Genomic DNA, 13535 nt, shown 5'->3' with positions numbered 1-13535 from the left:
AATTCGAGAAGCGAGAAGCAAGGTGATCGAGTCACGAAGGTTTGAATGTTGTTAGCGAGACGACCATAAATAAGTTTTCTCAACTAAAACGAGAATGATTTTAACGATTTAAATGAGTAAACGATTTGGAAACGATTTGGAAACAATTTGGAAACGATGTTAAACAATTTGGGTAAACGATTGGTTTTTGGCTAGTGTTTAGATAGCGGGACGGGTGTAATATGGTGAAAACATGGTAGATACGCCGCTGATACTTCTTATATATAAGTGTTTTCAACATATTACATACCGTGGCGTTATTTAGTTCACTTGGGTAAACGATTTTGGAACGATATCACACGAATGAGGTTTTTGAAATGATATAAACCATACGAGTTTTATTAACGAGATTTTATTAACGATTTAATACGAGATGTTTTACAAATTGCTTTACTAAAACAAATGTTTTTGGGTTAAGATTCATGGCTATGAGGTTTTATAAACTATAACCCGCTGGTTTTGAGTTGGTTAATTAAGTTGCAATATTACATTCTTTTCAAAACAAAGTTTTTAATAAAGTATTGCGACATTTAAACTAGCCATGAATCCAACACTCCTATAAAACCTATGTACTCGCCAGCATTTCTTTGCTGACTAAGTTTTTACATATGTTTCAGGTGTTGATGCTTGATTGACTTCTAGGATGCATGTGTCACATAGGATCTGGACAAGGCCTTAGTGACATAATAACTATGATAGACGATATAAAACTTGTTTGTTCTATGTGTTAAGACAATGTAATGTTTAATTTTATCAATAAAACAAAACTATTTTGTATCCATGGTTGTGAAACAATAGCTTCTGTTGCAACACTCCCCGACATTTCCGCCACGGATTGTTGTCCTACGTGGTCGGGGTGTGACAGAAGAAAGTTGGTATCAGAGCCAATGGTTATAGGGAATTAGGTTATTAGTAATGCTTTGACCTAGACTATAACTTTAGGACCCTAACACAAGTTTACTTGTGTTTAGAATTTAAAACAATACCGTCACCTATCCTTAGGTGATAACCACAACCAGAACACAAATCCGAATCTGCTTCGAAAATTAAGCATCCGTTCTAGGATGATTGATTACTAGGTTTTGAACCCTCTGTTATATGGTTTTGAACCCTTCCAGTTTGATTCATATTTGGCTTAGTGCCTTTTGAATTTTCAAAAACTCGTCAAAGTTTAGGTCTAAATAATGTGAACACGTGCAAACTGGAAGAGTGAATGCCTGTACTCTGAGTTTTCTGTCTAAGGCTAGAGTGTTCGTACAAATCCACATAATCGGACCAGTCACTCTTACCTGGGAACTCTTGGGGTGAGTGTTCACTTATAGGCGAGCATGTCTTCGCGATACATTAGTTTGACCCAATTACTTTGATTAGTCACTGCGTGTCATTTGTTTGTTCGAGGTAACGAACGAATGATCGCCTCTCTTGTGTTTTATCGATGCCTCTTATGTTATTCCTATTGTCGATCCTGCTCATGGAGGAGCATTCAATCTGAATGCAAACGAGGCCCGAGCTGACCACCTCGTTGTCAATGGTACCTTGGTTAATGGTAAGTTTCTTGTTAACAATCGGCCTACGTCTATTCTTTTCGATTCTGGTGCCGATAGAAGTTTTGTTTCTTTGTCTTTTGAGCCTTTGCTTGCGATACCTAGAACTAAATTGAGGAAACCCTTATCTGTCGAAGTTGCTACTGGTAAACCTCTTGTTCTCGATTCTGTTATTCGTGATTGTCAGTTGAACCTTGATAACCATCTTTTTTCCTATTGACCTCACGCCAATGCAACTGGGGAGCTTCGATATTATCATTGGAATGGATTGGTTAACCAAACACCACGTTGAGGTGGTTTGTTTCGATAAGATTGTTCGTATTCCTCTTCCGTCTGGCGATGTTTTGGAAGTTCGTGGCGAGAAGCCATCTGGCGGTTTGAAGCTTATGTCGTGTACAAAGGCCCAGAGTTATTTGAGAAAAGGATATGTTGCTTTTCTAGCACATGTCACCGAGGAGAAAGACAAGAGTAAGAGTATTCAGGATATTCCGATTGTTCGGGATTATCCAGAGGTGTTTCCTGATGAACTGCCTGGTTTGCCTCCAGTTCGTTAAGTTGAGTTTCATATCGACCTTGTACCCAATGCCAACCCGATTGCGAAAGCACCTTATCGTCTTGCACCATCAGAGATGCAAGAGTTATCAAAACAGCTTCAAGAGTTATCTGATAAAGGATTCATCCGTCCGAGTTATTCACCTTGGGGAGCTCCGGTCCTTTTCGTGAAAAAGAAAGATGGATCTTTTCGAATGTGTATCGATTATCGTGAGCTTAACAAGCTTACCATCAAGAATCGATATCCCCTACCTTGAATTGATGATCTCTTCGGTCAGCTGCAAGGTGCTTCATGCTTTTCCAAGATCGACCTGCGTTCTGGGTATCATCAACTTCGTGTTCTCGAAGAAGATATTCCCAAAACTGCTTTCCGCACAAGATATGGCCATTACGAGTTCACTGTCATGCCTTTTGGTTTGACAAATACTCCAGACATTTTCATGGACTTAATGAATAGGGTCTGTAAACCTTATTTAGACAAGTTCATTATTGTGTTCCTCGACGATATTCTTGTTTATTCGAAGTCTCGAGCCGAGCACGAGCAACACCTTCGTTTGACTTTGGAACTCCTGAAAAAGGAACAAATTTTTGCTAAGTTCTCCAAGTGTGAATTCTGGCTCAAAGAAGTTCAGTTTATAGTCAACGAGCAAGGTATTCATGTGGATCCATCCAAGATTGCTGCTATTAAGGAGTGGAGTACACCGACGACGCCTACAGAGATTCGATCTTTTCTTGGTCTTGCTGGATATTATCGTCGATTCATTTCAAATTTCTCAAAGATTGCGGTTCCACTCACTGCTTTGACCCAGAAGAATAAGCCTTTTGAGTGGGGTCCCAAGCAAGATGAAGCGTTTCAAACGCTGAAACAGAAGCTTTGTGATGCTCCTGTTCTATCTCTGCCCGAGGAAAGCGATGATTTCGTTGTCTATTGCGATGCGTCCAACTTAGGCCTTGGTTGCGTCCTCATGCAGCGAGGTGAAGTTATTGCATATGCATCTAGACAGCTGAAAATTCACGAGAAGAACTACCCGACTCATAATCTTGAGTTAGGAGCTGTGGTTTTCGCGCTTAAGATCTGGAGACACTACCTCTATGGAACGAAGTGTGTGGTTTTCACTTACCACAAAAGTCTACAGCATATTCTTAATCAGAAGGAGCTGAACATGAGGCAACGACGTTGGGTTGAGCTCTTAAGTGATTACGATTGCGAGATTCGCTACCACCCTGGTAAGGCGAATGTTGTAGCCGATGCACTTAGTCGAAAGGAGCGAGTCAAGCTTCATTCTGTTCGAACTCTATCTGATCTCCAATCTCGTGTCCTTCAAGCTCAGCAATTTTGTGTTTCACAAAATTTGATGGGTAAGGAATTACCACGTCAACTTGAGCTTAAGCTCGAAGCGAAAGACGATGGTTTGCTCTATTTCAAGGATCATTTGTGGATTCCGAAACAAGACGATCTTCGCACCTTGGTGATGGACGAATCTCATAAGTCTCGATATTCTATCCATCTTGGTGCTGATAAAATGTACAAGGATCTTCGTACACAGTGCTGGTGGCCTGGTATGAAGAAGGATGTTGCCTTGTATGTATCGAAATGCCTAACTTGTCTCAAAGTCAAGGCTGAACATCAACGACCTTCTGGCTTGCTTGTACAACCAGAGATACCGGTTTGGAAGTGGGAGAACATTGCGATGGATCTCATCACTGAGTTACCGCGTACGTCTAAAGGTCATGATGCTATTCAGGTTGTTATCGATCGATTAACGAAATCAGCTCATTTTATTCCAATTCGCGAGGACCTATCTGCTGTTAAACTTGCAAAGATTTATGTTGATGAGATTGTGACACGACATGGTGTTCCTTTGGATATCATCTCTGATCGTGATGCTCGATTTTCATCTCATTTCTGGAAGACCATGCAATCTGCTATGGGAACCCAGCTGAATCTAAGCACTGCTTATCATCCCCAAATAGATGGTTAATCTGAGAGAACGATTCAAACTTTGAAGGATATGCTTAGAGCATGCGTGATAGACTTTGGTGGTAATTGGGATTCTCATCTGCCATTGATAGAATTCTCTTACAACAATAGCTATCATGCTAGCATTAATATGGCGCCATTCGAAGCTCTCTACGGTCGAAAATGTCGTTCACCTGTCTGTTGGATTGAGATCGGTGAAGCTTTGTTTACTGGACCTGAGCTCGTTCTGGAAACAACAGACAAAATCAAGAAAATTCGCGATAATCTTGTGACAGCTCGAAGCCGTCAAAAGAGTTATGCGGATATGCGACGCAAGCCCTTAGAATTTCAAGTCGGAGATCATGTCCTACTCAAGGTTTCACCTTGGAAAGGAGTCGTGAGATTTGGAAAGAGAGGAAAACTTACACCTCGATATGTGGGACCATTCAAGATTGTGGAAAGAATTGGGAAGGTTGCCTATCGACTAGAGCTACCTCCAGAGCTTGGAAATATTCATCCGACTTTTCACGTGTCCAAAATGAAAAAGTGTTTAGCCGACGCTGATCTTCACATTCCTCTCGACGAGATCCGAATCGATGAAACGATGCACTTTGTCGAAAGACCCGTGGAGATAGTGGACCGTACTTTCAAGCAGTTGAAGAACAAACGGATTTATTTGGTTAAAGTTCGTTGGGAGTCCAAACGTGGCCCAGAATTTACTTGGGAACGTAAGGACCAAATGATGACCAAATATCCGCATTTGTTTTCACAAGCTTCCTCTAGTTAAAATTTCGGGACGAAATTTCCTAAAGTAGGGAGACTGTGACAACTGTGCTCTGTAATCGATGTACGATATAAAACAATGTTGATTATTAATAAAACAATGTGCTTTGGTGTTATTATATGTGCTTTGGTGTTATTTTGTGTGTGTTTATGTTTGGTGATTTTACAATTCGATTCAATTCCAATTTCAAGCTCTAAATCGCTTTCCGGAAGGTTATACGCGCACTGATGCGTAAATATAACCAGTCTAATGCAACAAAAACTCCGGAATAGTGAAATAGGCTTAACATATCTTAAATAACCTCCACATAACTTAGAAATAAGTTTTGGATGGTTTGGTGTGTTAAAATCAACTTTGTTCGATCGCAGAGACTATTTGTGTCAAACTGTGAAACTATGCCGATTTGTATAGTAACGAACATTCCGGAACTTGATCATAAGTTAAAAATACCCTAAATAACCTTTACATAGCTTAGAAATAGGCTTTGAGGGGTTCGGTATGCTAAAATAAACTTTATGCTCATTCAGGGACTAAAAGCATCAAAAAGTGCATAAGTTTGCATTTTCGTGCATAACTTACGTTCTGAATACATCCGGACAAAAGAAAAATTATGTAATCATTAAAATATTTTATTTTAGTATTTGTCATGATAAAATTCCATTCGTCGCCTAATTTGGATCGTTTTTGCGTTCGTTACGACTTCCGTCGTAATTAAGCGAATAACGCAACCGTACGACCAAACGAACCGTCATCCGAGATGTTTTTGAGCACATTTTAAGTTCCCTATACTTTAACTTTATTTTAGATCCTTGAAATGGGGTTAACGGGGCTTAAAAGTGCCAAAAAAATCAAGTTTTACAAGTATAGGGACCATTTTTTAAATTTCTGGCAGATTCGATGAACCTAGTCCATTTTGAAGTGTTGATGGTTTTCACCCATGGTTTTGCAAAACCATGGGCTGGTATTCAATGAACATAGTCCACATTAGGGGCTCCCATGGTTTTAGAAAACCATGGGCACACATGTAAGGTCTAGATCAAAGCACGTTTTTCGACGAACGATCTTAACGGTTCTAGAAATCCTATATATACCCCATCCATTTCACTTCAAAACCCACAATTTGAAATCTGATTTATGCTCTCTAAGTGGAAGTATATGCTTCCTACCTGAGAGAAAAATCGGAATCAAATCTTGCGGGGACCTTCTGTAAGCGTTCTTTCGTTCTTTTCATTCGTTTTAGCGTTAAAGTCAAACTGCGTTTGACTTTCTGCATTGACCAGTTTATGGTCAATGTGAAGTTCGTTTGAACTTCATAACGTGAGCGTAATCACGATGGTTATAGTCCCTAGTGACTATACCTACTGATTACCACGTTATCAAGGCTTAGTGACGAGTCGTAGTTTCGGCCAAAATACGCATTTACGCGTATTTTGTAACCAAACTACTCTTAGGTATCAAAACCGTTTGTTTTGATACCAAACTTGTTTTCTAATTTAGTTAAGCATGTTTTAACATGTTTAGCTCGTCACTTTTTAGTTTAGTGCTTGTGTAGAGTCGTAAGTCAAGCAGACTAAACACCCGCTTAGACTTTCGAACACGACCCGTTTGGTCGATCGTTAGGATCCGACCAAACCTGTTTAGTGACCATAATAGCATAGGGAATAACCTTCCGAGGTTATGCCTTTTGGTCACCTAGGTTTAATTAGTCGCATAATAACCTAAACTTTGGTCACGTAACTGATTATGTAACATAATTAAACATAATTAACTGATAGGTAGTTTATATGCCCTTAGTAAATTACCAAAATACCCTTTTCATACATAATTGGTAATTAAGCATATGTAACCTAAACTTTGGTCACGTAACTGATTATGTAACATAATTAAACATGTATGGGCATATAATACTTGTCATAGTACTAATTAGACGTCTCGAACGCGCATTTGCGCGCACGACGCGTTAAAGTAGCATAAGCTACCTTAATGGGTCGCGATGGGTCGAAAGCACTTAGGTTAGGTTCGTCTTAGGATGTAAGCTTTGTTAAACCATATCACATGAGTTCCAACACTCATTTGGTTTACAAGACTTCATTCTATCCGATCTTCCGATTTAGGCGTCTATTGTTTGACTAGTGATTCAATTACTAGGTGCTATTTGATTTCTCTGGTTTGCTCGAGTTTGTTGAAGTTCTATTTGATTGAGGATACTTTACACTCCATGTGAGTACATAGTTCCCCTATTTTACTGTTTTCAATTGTTTTGGGGTGATTCATATGTGCTAAATGTTTTCAAGGATTTAAACGATGATTTCAAAAGCGATTAAAACGATTTTTTACTAAACTAATAACGATTTCAATAATGTGAACAAACTTGATGGTTGTAGTTACATAACGAATGACATTCATTAATTTTGGCCGAACCGACCAGTATTAGGTTATGGTACCATAGGATCTGACAAATCCCGTTATTGCACTGCACCCATGGTTATGTGTGGGGGTTGTGGGTAGCGACTGAATCTGTTGTTTGTTAACTTACCCTTTGGTGGTTTGTTAATTCGAGAAGCGAGAAGCGAGGTGATCGAGTCACGAAGGTTTGAATGTTGTTAGCGAGACGACCATAAATAAGTTTTCACAATTAAAACGAGGATGATTTTAACGATTTAAACGAGTAAACGATTTGGGAACGATTTGGAAACAATTTGGAAACAATGTTAAACAATTTGGGTAAACGATTGGTTTTTGGCTAGTGTTTAGATAGCGGGACGGGTGTAATATGGTGAAAACATGGTAGATACGCCGCTGGTACTTCTTATATATAAGTGTTTTCAACATATTACATACCGTGGCGTTATTTAGTTCACTTGGGTAAACGATTTTGGAACGATATGACACGAACGAGGTTTTTGAAATGATATAAACCATACGAGTTTTATTAACGAGATTTTATTAACGATTTAATACGAGATGTTTTACAAATTGCTTTACTAAAACAAATGTTTTTGGGTTAAGATTCATGGCTATGAGGTTTTATAAACTATAACCCGCTGGTTTTGAGTTGGTTAATTAAGTTGCAATATTACATTCTTTTCAAAACAAAGTTTTTAATAAAGTATTGCAACATTTAAACTAGCCATGAATCCAACACTCCTATAAAACAATATGTACTCGCCAGCATTTCTTTGCTGACTTGTGACAACTCGAGTTTCCAAGATTTCATTCTTCGCATTTATTGCACGTTCACTGTTTGTCTAGTTGTTTACTTGCACAATTGGTTGCTTTGTAACTGTATACGTAACTGTATACGTTTTGGATTTGATAAGGTTTATGAATGTTTTGGCAAATACTTGTATGTGGTGATGAAACTGTAAATTGTATATCTTGTGCATGTAATATGTAATAGATAATACTTAAGGGTGTTTAGTGCTAATAGTGAAACTTTAACAACCCTTAACCCTAACCTCCTCCCTAATCATTCACTAATCATCTCACAAACCATCATACGTATCTTCAAGACTTCTCTACAACCCTCTCTTGCAATCATCATCTTCATCATTGGCACAAGCTCTTCATCACTCTTGATTCCTCTCTTTGTCTAGAATCAATCCAAGGTAATTGTTTATTGATTGTTTGTTGTTATCCATTCTTGATTATGTGATTCATGTAAACCCTAGTTCTTCACATGCTAGTTCTGTGTTTGATTGATTTTGATTGTTGTGAAATAGGTTATAATCAGTTGTGTAATCACTTGTTGAATGTTATGATGCATGATATGATAGAATGTTTGATTGATGATGGTTACTGCGCAATACATAAGTATAAAATTAGGGTTTTCATGATTGTAAGAACGTAACTGTTACATTGTTCATTTTATGTTTCTGTGCGCGACAAGGGTTTTGAGTCCGAACTTTATTAAGTAAACAAGTGTCTGACCTTTTGAATACATAAAAGGGTCCGAATTTCTTTCAATACACACAAAGCCTCCGACTTTTTATATAACAAGAGAGTCCGACCTTTTAATATGAAATAGGGGAGTCCGACTTTGTGAGGGCAAAGGGGGATCCGACTTTTAGAATGAAACAAAGGTCCGACCTTTTAAAGACATAAGGAGTCTGAGTTTGTTATAAGGACTCAAGGTCCGAGATTACCAAAGGACACAAGGGTCCGAGTTTTACACACACATCACACAGGTCCGAGTTTTAGATGGGGCTCACTTATCCGAGTTTTAAGGAGTTGTTGGTCCGAATTTCTCTTATGATGTGTGGTCCGAGCTTTAATTTCACAAAAGGACCGAGTTTCATGCTACAATTATGTCCGACTTTTGTGGTTAGATATGTCCGATTTCTTCTAATGATATAAGGAGGGGGGGTCCGAATTTATGATACAAGCATGATGGGTCCGAGTTTCATGTTGAGTAGATGTTTGTCTGAGTTTTTAACTTGGAAGCATTGTCCGAATTTTAGTTATATCACATAATCCGAATTTAGTTATACATGATCCGAATTCTTTGTGCTTGATGATTCTTGTCCGACCTTGTGATATACTTGTCCGACTTTCTTTGATGTGTTTTGTCTAAATGTGTTAACCCTGTTGATGTGTTAACCCTGTTACGTGTGTTAACGCTACTATACATGCTAGTTCTGTTAATTCTGATTAACGTTGTAACACGGTTAAACTTACCAAGACTGTTGATGAGTAACTGAGTTAAAACAAACAGAGAAAGCCTTGAATGTAAAGCTTGAGTTGCATGATTGTGATTAGCTGCTTATGTGATACATGATGTTAACTGTCAAACGCTTTGTGACATAGATTACCTGCATATCATTACGAACATGAACTAATACACGTGCACACTATAGGACTTGACTGATTACTTGTGAGTGCATACTTAGCATACCGAGCAAACCAAGGTGAGTTCACACAGCCAAGGCATGGGATTCCCGGGTTGGGAATTGGGTTGGAAGATTTTGAATTGGATAATCACTCGTACTTACGCTATTGCTAGACTATATACCATCGTCCTCAGGTTAGTCAGGACACTTACGCAAAACCTACGTAAACTAGTATCTACCACTGTCTCCCGGGTCAGGAGGACACTTACGTAAAACCTACGTAAACTCATACCTACTACTGTCTTCCGGGTCGGAAGGACACTTACGTAAAACCTACGTAAACCCCACGCGTACCACTGTCCTCGGGGAAGGGCACTCACGTAAAACCTACGTGACCTTGTACGTATTCCTGTTCTCGGGTTAAGAAGAACACTCATGGTTGCAAATAGTCTAGTAAGGATAAATATGGGAAGCCCCCATTAGTGATAACTGTAACCACGGGAAGCCCCCACTAGTATTACATACATACATGGGAAGCCCCCATTAATGAACATACGAATTACCATTACGTACTTACTTTCTGTGAACTCGCTCAACTAGTTGTCGACTCTCTGCTGCATGCCTTGCAGGACCTTAGGTACATATGGAGCTTGCACAGGGAGGAGCAGGTCGTTGTGGAGCATGGATCGTGGATGCCATGTTAAAACTTTATAACACTTGAACTTAGTACATACATTGGGTTTTCATATTATGCTTCCGCTACTAAAACTACGTTTGGTTTGAACATCAATTGTATTGAGTTGGATTTTTATGAACTACTTTAATTATTATTTGCTATGTTCAATATGATTGGTGGCTTGATCCTGGTCAGTCACGCTCCTAAGCGGTAGTACTCCGCGTGTGGATTTTGGGGGTGTGACAGATTGGTATCAGAGCCATTGGTTATAGAGAACTTGGTTTTAATATGGGAAAAACGTTTTTATTAAAACCAGACTATAACCAGAACAGTGCTCTCAACGATCCACAACGACGCTTCGCTCCACGTGCAAGACTCAACATCCTAGGTAATAAGGTTTATGTTTATTGCCTACATGCTAGAATTACATAGAACTTTGCTCGCAGTATGCTTAGATTACATTGCCTACTATGCGTCATTACATGAGAACACCTATGTGCTTACACTCTTCTGTCATCGCACTACTCGCGAACCATACTCACTTATTCTACTTTTACTATGAAGATCATGTCTGGACGTGTGAACATGACTCAAGCCCAGTTGACGGCTCTTATCAATGAACAAGTAGCTGCGGCACTTGCAGCTGCACAAGCAGGTAGTATACCCTGCGGATGTGATTCACACTAGGATCTTTAGATCCTACATTAACTATTGTGTTTCACTTTGTCCTATTCATACACAATAGGTCAACACGCCCCACAACCTGTCTGCACATTCAAGAACTTCATGGACTGTCGTGCAAGCACATTTAGTGGCACAGAAGGAGCAGTGGGACTCCTCCATTGGTTCGAAAATCTCGAGTCGGTATTCGAGATGTGTGAATGCCCTGAGGCTCGCAGGGTAAAGTACGCCACTGGCACGTTGGAAGGGATTGCGCTAACCTGGTGGAATGCGCAAGTTCAGATTCTAGGGCTGGCAGCTGCTAACGCCACCCCTTGGAACGAATTCAAAGAACTAATCAAAAGGGAATACTGCACACGCGATGACATCCACAAGTTGGAAGTGGAGCTTTATCATTTGAAAATGACGGGGTCGGAAATCGAAGCTTACATGAAACGGTCGAACGAACTGGCCATCTTGTGTCCAACCATAGTGGACCCTCCGATCAAGCGCATTGAGTTGTACCTCAAGGGTCTAGCATCAGAAATTCAGAGCCATGTGACATCGGCTAATCTTGACAATATCCAAGACATTCAGCGTCTTGCTCATCGCCTCACAGATCAGGCGGTGGAACAGAACAAGTTGACAAAACGCATCAGTGCTACCACTACTGCTGTTACTACTACTACTACCCCCAGTGACAACAAAAGAAAGTGGGAGGGGGATTCTAGCAAAGGTTCAGCAACAGTTCAGTCGCAAGCTCAGCAGCAGAAGACTGACCACTACCAGAGTCCTAGTCAGAAATCTTCTGGTGGTCATAGGCAGAAAAGGTATCAAGGATTTCACCCCAAGTGTCACAACTGTAACAGGCATCACAGCGGCCAGTGCAACAAGGGTCGTTGTCAGAGGTGCCTCAAGATGGGTCACGAGGCCAAAGACTGTAGGAGTCCACGACCTGCGAATCAGAACCAGCAACTGCAATTACCAGCTCCACAAAACCCGCAGCAGCAACAACGGGGCAACAGGGGATGTTTTCAATGTGGGGCTGAAGGTCATTTCAAGCGTGATTGCCCCCAGTTAAACCAGAACCAGAATCGCAACAACAACAACGGTGGGAACAATAACGGCAATGAAGCTAGGGGTCGTGCTTTTGTGCTGGGTCGAGGTGACGCAAGGAACGATCCTAACGTAGTCATGGGTAAGTTTCTTCTCGACGACTTTTACGTCACTGTTTTGTTTGATTCGGGTGCGGATACCAGTTATGTGTCTTTAAAAGTTAGTCAAATGTTAAAATGTGCACCCACACCCCTAAACACCAAACATGTCGTAGAGTTAGCAAATGGTAAAAGTGTAGAAGCCGCACATGTAGTCAAGGGTTGTAACATCGTCTTAGCTGGTCAGACCTTCACGATCGATCTCATACCCATAGTTTTGGGTAGTTTCGATATCGTCATTGGTATGGATTGGTTATCCCAACATCACGCAGAGATCTTATGCAAGGAAAAGATAGTTCGCATTCCTCGTTCTGGCAAGGAACCTCTCGAAGTTCAAGGCGACAAGAGTGGTGATGTGGTTGGCATCATCTCCTTCTTGAAGGCTCAGAAATGGTTACGAAAGGGGCACACTGCCATTTTGGCACTAGTTACTGATGCATCGACGAAAGAGAAAAGAATAGAGGATATCCCAGCTGTACGCGAATTTCCTCAAGTATTTCCTGAAGATTTACCTGGTCTACCGCCTCATCGCCAGGTCGAATTTCAAATCGAGCACGCTCCTGGAGCAGCACCAATAGCTCGAGCACCGTATCGTTTAGCTCCAACTGAACTGGAAGAATTGTCAAAGCAGCTACAAGAGCTCTTGGAAAAGGGCTTTATTCGTCCAAGCTCTTCGCCTTGGGGAGCTCCAGTGTTATTCGTGAAAAAGAAGGACGGTACCTTCAGGATGTGCATAGACTACCGGGAACTCAACAAGGTGACGGTGAAGAACCGTTATCCTCTTCCACGTATTGATGACTTATTCGACCAGTTGCAAGGGTCGAGTTACTACTCCAAGATAGACTTGAGGTCAGGGTATCATCAGCTGAGAGTCCGGGATGAGGACTTCTCCAAAACCACATTCAGAACTCGCTACGGTCACTACGAGTTTCTTGTCATGCCATTTGGGTTAACGAACGCGCCTGCAGTTTTCATGGATCTTATGAACAGGGTGTGCAAGCCCTATCTAGACAAGTTCGTCATCGTCTTCATCGACGACATTCTGATCTACTCCAAGAGTCAGGAGGAACACGAGCAGCACCTACGGCTTATCTTGGAACTCCTTCGAAAGGAACAACTGTACGCCAAGTTTTCAAAATGCGACTTCTGGCTTCGTGAAGTCCACTTTCAAGGCCACGTGGTAAACAAGGATGGGATTCACGTTGATCCATCCAAGGTAGATTCGATCAGAAATTGGCCTGCGCCTCGCACTCCAACAGAAATACGCCAATTCTTGG

Source organism: Helianthus annuus, chromosome 4, assembly GCF_002127325.2.
Source record: "Helianthus annuus cultivar XRQ/B chromosome 4, HanXRQr2.0-SUNRISE, whole genome shotgun sequence".
Lineage (NCBI taxonomy): Eukaryota > Viridiplantae > Streptophyta > Magnoliopsida > Asterales > Asteraceae > Helianthus > Helianthus annuus.
The sequence above is the reverse complement of the archived record's forward strand: the minus strand, read 5'-3'. Positions refer to the sequence as shown.